We start from the raw sequence: 7,546 nt of genomic DNA on the forward strand, positions 1-7,546 counted from the left end.
CATAAAATAAATATTCCTGGGTGAGAGCTCACTTACCAGACGAAAAGCACCAACCACAAAACTACAAACTCTTAGTGTATCAACTCAAAAATTTGCTGATGTGCCCAAGATAAGCAATTCTTGATTCTGAGAGCTTTAAAAAGAGACCTGACCCACGTGGTCAGGTTATGAACACGTTTCTGTATTTCCTGATAAGGTCCCTCTTTTATAAGCTGCGCACCTTACTATTGCTAGGGGCTTGACGCTCCACCAGGTATTCCGAAATATTGTCGTTGAGTGGGTTAGGCTAGAGGTGTCCAGAAGAATTAATGTATTCGTGAGGATTAGGGCGGCAAAGAGGCGGTTTAGTTGCGATTCTATTGAGAGGTAAATTGAGTTGCACTCAGCTGAATTCGACAACTTTGTTTCCCGACTTGATGCAGAAAAGAAAAGAACAAAGTTGCTTAAAGAGAGGGTAAGCATCTTGGAAACCAAATGAGATTCGAATCAAGTCTCACAACTAAAAGCTGAACTGAACGACCTTGAAGGACGAAGCCGGAAGCTTCACTTAGAAATTCATGGCATCCCTGAAGCTGAAGTTCTTCTCGATAAAATCACTGAAGTTGGTGCAACTGTGAGTCTCGAACGCCTCGTGACGCAAGACGTCACAGCTATTCACAGGCTACTGTCGAAACAAGACAAAACACCCGGCATCATCAATCGTTTTACCCGCCAGGAACAAAGAGAGAAATGGCTTGCCAGCAGGCGCACTTTTAGTGCTGATAATAGTCATCACTATATTTTCACGTAGTGGTGACGCCAGTCTAGCGTAAAGGAAGACAGCGGTTGGGGCTTCCAAATGAAGCTATTTGTTAGGCTGACTTGCACTCACAAAGACATCAATCACTCTTGAAACTTTGAAAAAACCACCTAGGCGGAAATGATTTCACAAGGACAAAAGAGACAAGTAGACAACGGACAGGCGCCAAAGAGGTTTTTTCCAAGTTTCAAGATGCGATACCAACTAGCCCGTCAACATGCCTTACTGAATCACTAGGCGGCTGCGAAGCAACAAGAGTGCTCGGTGGTTGTCGAACCGAATGCCTTCCGCTCTCAGCTCAGCTGCACTGAATTTAACGCTGATAGGGAACTTTCGAAGTACGCGCGCAAACTTACCAAAATGTTTTTGAACAACGTGCAATCGGCTCCACCTGGATGCGATCAATCGAGATAAATCTGGTCGCCTCTTGCATAACAAAGCGCTTTAGCCGCAGGTAGTCGTCTTGAATGCCTGAAATTCATGTACGCTTTTGTCAATTCACCTCATTTTTCTTCGCTAGATATTTATCTCACATATTAAAAACCGCCATCCACAAGGAGCGACCATGTCCAAAATATTTAGCTCTTTTATGTCCGCGACAACTTATTTCTGCATAGCTTTTATCCTCGTGCCATCGAACTTTGGAATTCCTTCAAGGTTTCAAGGTTTGTTTATTGCATGTTTATGGTACAAGAAGAATAAAAAACACTGGAATACAGAAGGAGGTCCCAAAGTCAGAGACTGTGGACGGGACCTCCTGTGAGAACAACTGTAAGAATAAGTATTGGGCAGCAGAGGCAAAAATTATAAAGATGTTGGCATCCGTCAAGAGCAGAAAGTGAGATACAGGAAATAATGCAAAAACTTATTTGAATGAAAAATGATTACACACCTAAATGCGTACAAATTCGTACAAAACAGCACAAAACAAAAATCACAGAGTGATATAAATTAAAAAACTAGTACCATTTACCATGAGAAATACTATTAGAGGGATTGTAAAAACTGACGAAGAGCGGATTTAAAGGCACAGATATTTGATGATTGCTTAATGGTAACAGGTAATGAGTTCCATAAACTGGTAGCGGAGAAACGAACTGTTTGTTTACCATAATTAGAGTTAGGTTTAGGGAGAAAGAAGTTATTGTGATCAGCAAAACGTGTGTCGTTGCGACCCGGAATTTGTTCACCGGTAGTTAGCGAAAAAGGAAGTAGCTCTTTAACAGATTTGTACATAATGGTGAATAATTTGTATTCGATTATTTTGCGCACAGAAAAAATATTGTGGGATAGGAGCAGAGGAGGCGCACTTACAGAGTAGTGACTGTAAGTTAAAATGCGAATGGGTTGGTTTTGAATAGTTTGCAGAGATGATAAATACGAAGGATATGTGTTTCCCCAAGATGAAATGCAATACTGAATATGGGAGTGTATGAACGAATAATAGAGGGAAATGAGAATGGGCACATGGAAATATGGGCGAACTTTAATTAGTACTCGAATTCCATACGCCATTTTTCTTGAAAGGGATGTAATGTGGGTCTGAAATTTAAGATGTTTGTCAAGTACTACACCTAGAAAGGATGCGTGATCAGCTGAAAAGATCGAGTTTGAGCCTATGCTAACAGATGGGTTTTCGAAAATAATTTTCTGGGGGGACCGAAAAACTATAAAGGTAGATTTGGATGCATTGATGGACAGCAAATTATTTCTGCACCAATCGAATGCATTCTGTGCATCAATGTTATGTTTGTCAACCACTTTAGTTATATGTGAATCCGAGGTTAAGATTGTTGTGTCGTCCGCATAGAGAAAACAGTTGGAATTATGATGACACCTAGGGAGGTCATTGATATATAATAACAACAGAAGAGGGCCAAGAAGAGAACCTTGCGGAACTCCAACGTTAGTAGTCCTGAATTTTGAGTATGTTCCTGAGATGAACACGGCTTGTTTTCTATTGAATAAATAGCTTCTGATTAGCGAAAGCGCAGGCCCATTTATGCCAATAGCGTCAAGCTTCATGAATAAAATAGCATGGTTGAGGGAATAAAAAGCTTTGGAAAGGTCAATAAATAATTCACCAGCAAAGTTACCTGCGTCGATGTAGGATTTAATCTTATCAGTGAGAGCGATCACAGCTAATTCGGTGGAGAACCCCATTCTGAAACCGAACTGGTTAGGTGAGAGAATGTCAAATTTTGTTAAGTAGTTGTTTATTCGAATAACAATGGCTTTCTCAATACTTTTGCTGAAAAATGACAAAATCGGGATTGGGCGATAATTAGAAAAGATTTGTTTATCACCCTTTTTGAAGACTGGAATTAGCTTTGCCTTCGCCTAGCAGGGGACATCCTATAATTCTCATTAGAAGTTTTCTTATAAGTTTTCTTAAGGTGTGGTAGATTAGTCTCGAAGTAAGACGAAAACACATCATGGAGACAACAGAGGCACGGCTTCCACTTCAGGACGCGCAAAGTAGTGCCCATCATGCTTTCAAAAGTATCCGGAGCATTACAGGGACTAAAAAGCCATGACGTTCAATTAATACAGGCCGTCAGGAGTCGAGAAGGCGGTTTTTGGACAAGCTCCAGCTACCATGGGGTCCTGCCAGTACCCAGAGTGCAAAGCGAGAGAAGAGTTCAGCACCCTGGAGAAAGTTCAAAGCGTCATCAATACGCGGGAAAGGGTAAGCGTCTTTCCGTGTGATCTTTTTCAGGCGGCAGTAATCAACGCAGGAACGAATAGAGCCATCTTTCTTCTTCACGAGGACCACGGGTGAAGCCCATGGACTGTGAGAGGCCTGAATCTTGCCGCTCTGAAGCATGGTGTCAACCTGTTCCTGCATAACATGGCGCTCACTGCAGAGACACGGTATTGGTGCTGACGCAGAGCAGCATGGCTACCGGCGTCGACATGATGGGTAGCAGTTGACGTGCGGCTCAAAGAGGGTTAGTGGGAAACGAAGCAGGAACGACACTGATGAAGCAGAGCAAGTAGTTGAGTGCATTGAGGTTTAGGAAGGGTTGCGTTGATGGAGCGAAGGAAAGCGTCTGTAGTCGAACTGTCGAAAGCGGGAACCGGCGGGCTCAGTGTGTCTGCAGGGAGGCACTGCAGATTGTCGGTCTCATACCGATAGAGAAGAAAATCAGTGAGCTGTACGGTAACAGGACCCTCACCGCGACGCACAGCGGAAGGGTACGCAAACAGAATCGTCACAAACAACGCGGTAAGGCCAGCTGCTCTCGTTTGTTTGGCGTAAGGTAAGGGCAGTGACTTGGGCTGAAGAAATATGGGCGATGGCGTAAAAAGTACGATTCCGTCGAGAAGAATGTCACAAGTGATGGGTACATCAACCGCAGAGCACGCTGAGAGATCAACGTCGTCGGTTGCGACGGCTTTGTGAGAAGCAGCAGAATCGGCAACGGCCGACGGGGAATCACTGAGCGCAAAGAACTCCTGTTCAGCACGAGCACAATCGATGACAGCGTTATGGAGCGACAGGAACTCCCAACCCAAGATTATGTCATGTCAAGAGAACACGTTTGCAAAATGACAAATTGAATTGCGCACAGAACGTCCAGTGTAACGACTCGTGTAGTGCACGTCGCTGAGGGCTCAATAGGCTGCGCTTTCCTTGCAGAGCGAGAATCCAGAAAGAGGTGTCAGTTTTCACAGCGAGAGGCAAAATGTTGCGGCCATCACAGAAACTGCAGCACCTGTATCGACGAGCTCTAGAAAAGAAACACCCTCCGCAAAAGCTGCGGTTGTCGCGACAGAAAGGAAGCCTGTGACATTTCGCTGGCGGCGCAGTTCTCGCCGTAGGAACTGTGGCTTCTAAATTTCCTCTTGCGGTACAGTGGGGCGCCAGAGCCGGATGAACGATAATCTCACAGCTATCGTTACGGAGTGTGCCGAAGAAGTAGATGGTAGGATGGTTCGAAATGATAACGGAAAGATATCTCAAGAGACTAAAGACCTGATTAAAAAACGCCAAATTACGAGGACGTCTAACTCTGCAGAGAAAATAGAACTAGCGGGGCTATCAAAGTTAATAAATAAGAGCAAAGTAGCGGGCATAACGAAGTTTAAACGCGGAGAAAATCGAGCATACTCTAACGAACGGAGGTAGCCTAAAAGCAGTGAAGATTAAATTAGGTGCAGGTAAAAAACAGATGTATGCGCTATGAGACAAAGAAGGCACTATCATTAGCAATATGGATAAGATAGTCAAAGTAGCCGAAGAATTTTACACAAATCAATACAGTAGCGAATATGATCGGAATGTTACTGAGAGAGGCAGTCGAACACAGCAATGGGACACCCCGCCAGTAACGAAGGAGGAAGTGAAGAAAGCCCCAGGAGCAATGCAAAGGCGAAAAGCGGCTGGTGAGGATCAGATAACAGCAGATTTCTTGAAGGACGGAGAAGAGATTGTGCGGGAAAAACTTGCCAAACTGTATGCGCGAAGCACTGTGACTTCGAGCGTACCACGAGTTAGGAAGAACGCTAACATTATCTTAATTCATAGGAAAGGAGATGTCAAGGACTTGAAGCATTAATGACCGATTAGCTTACTGTCCGTTGCCTACAAGGTATTTACTAAGGTCATCGCTAATAGATTCAGGGAAATTCTAGACTTCAATCAACGAAATGATTACGTAGGTTTTCGTAAAGGATACTCGACAATAGAACATATTCGCGCTATTAACCCGGTGAGGAGAAATGCGGAGAATAACTAACCCCTACATATAGTTTTAATTGATTACGAGGAAGCATCTGACTCAGTGGAAACCTCGGCTGTCATGCGCCCATTGCGGAATCAGGGTGTCGAGGAAAGTTATGTGAAAATATTGGCAGATATTTTTAACGACTGCACAGCTACCATAGTCCTCTATCAAGTCAGCAATAAAATTTCCATAACGACAGGTGTCCGGCAGGGATACGCGGTCTCAATAATGCTATTCCCCGCCTGTTTACAGGAAGTTTTTCGGGGCCTGAAATGGGAACAGTTGGCGATAAGAGTTAATGGAAAATATCTAAGTAATTTGCAATTCGCTGATGACATTGCCGCGCTATGTAACTAAGGACATGAACTGCAAAACATGATTAATGAGTTAGACAGGCAGATCAGAAGGATGACCATAAATTAACGTGCAGAAAACCACAGTGATTTTCAACAGTCTAGCAAGGGAACAGCAGCTCGCAATTGTTAGCGAGGTTTTAGAAGTAGGAAGAGAATATGTCTACTTAGGGCAGGTAGTGACCGCAGATCCGGATCATGAGGGGGAAATAACTAGAAGAATTAGAATGGGGTGGAGCGCATATGGCAGGTTCTCTCAGATAATGAATGGCTGTTTGCCAATATCCCTGAAGAGAAAAGTCTACAACAGCTCTATCTTACCGGTACTCACCTATGGGGCAGAAACGTGGAGGCTAACGAAGAGGGTTAAGCGCAGGTTAAGGACAACTGAGTGAGCTATAGAAAGAAAAATGACAGGGATAACGTTAAGAGATCGGAATCGGCCGGTGTGGGTGAGGGAACAAACGCGGGTTAATGCGATTCTAGTCGAAATCAAGGGCAAGAAATGGGCTTGTGCAGGGCAGCTAATGGGAAGGAAAGATAACCGGTGGTCTTTAAGGGTAACGGGGTGGATTTCAAGAGGAGACAAACGTAGCAGGGGGCGGCAGAAAGAAAGTTGGCTGGATGAGATTAAGAAGTTTTCGGGGATACGGTGGCCGCAACTGGCGAAGGAGTGGTTAATTGGAGAGGCATGTGAAAGGACTTTGCCGTGCAGGGGGCGTAGTCAGGCTGATAATTATGATGATCATGGTGATGGGGACCGGTGCATGGGAGGGAGGGAGCGGCGACGCGGTGATGGTGAGCGCAGGTTGGAGAAAGCAGAGCGATCATGCAAATGAGCACTGCTCTGGGCACCTTGGCTGTCGCTGAGTATTGAGTGTGAGGATGCCAGTAGCCGGCAGCTCGGGGAGGCAGTGGGGAAACTCGCACACAATGACGACAGAGCCGGGCCGCATGGCCAAGCAATCCGCAAGAATAATAGATGCGACGATTGTCGCCTCTACGCCAGGGTTATTCGATTCATGGTAGTCGTCGGAAAAAAGGCCTCGTCGCTTGAGGGTCATGATACACAGGACCTTGAGGCGTAGCGTAGCGCGAGCGGTAGACAGTCAGGTGGCCTTGGCCGTGCAACGGCTTCAGCGTAGGTGAGTGGGCAGTGACAGGGGCGGGCTGAGGTGCCGACGAAGCCGGTGGGGCCTGTGTTAGGGCTTCAGCCACATGTTCGGTGACGACATGGAAAAGGTCGAACAGCATGTATGCAGACGGCTTGGAGTGCGATGGCAGAAGGGAGAGCAAAAGTTGGCGAGCAACTTTTTTACGTGTGAAGTCCTTTAGCTGCGTTCAGAGCGCCGAATGGTCAGGTGTAGCTGACAGCCGGCAAGCGACTCGACAGGCGCGGCGGGCTAGCGAGTGAAGAGCCTCTTATTCCGCTGCTCGTCGTAACTCCGGCAGAGACAACTTCTGAAACGGTGCGGACAAGTCGGGTGAGCAGCATTTGAAATGTATCCTCCTGAATATCGTTCAGAATATGCTTTTTTTCAGCCTCAGACATCTGGGCATTCTAAGAGCACTTGCTGCTGGGCTAGTTGACAAGGTTTTTAAAGTTCCAAGGTATGTTGATGATTTTATGATTGTTTCAACTAAAGAACGTCTTTACAACCTTA

Source organism: Amblyomma mixtum, chromosome 10, assembly GCF_055824585.1.
Source record: "Amblyomma mixtum isolate Tamu chromosome 10, ASM5582458v1, whole genome shotgun sequence".
NCBI lineage: Eukaryota > Metazoa > Arthropoda > Arachnida > Ixodida > Ixodidae > Amblyomma > Amblyomma mixtum.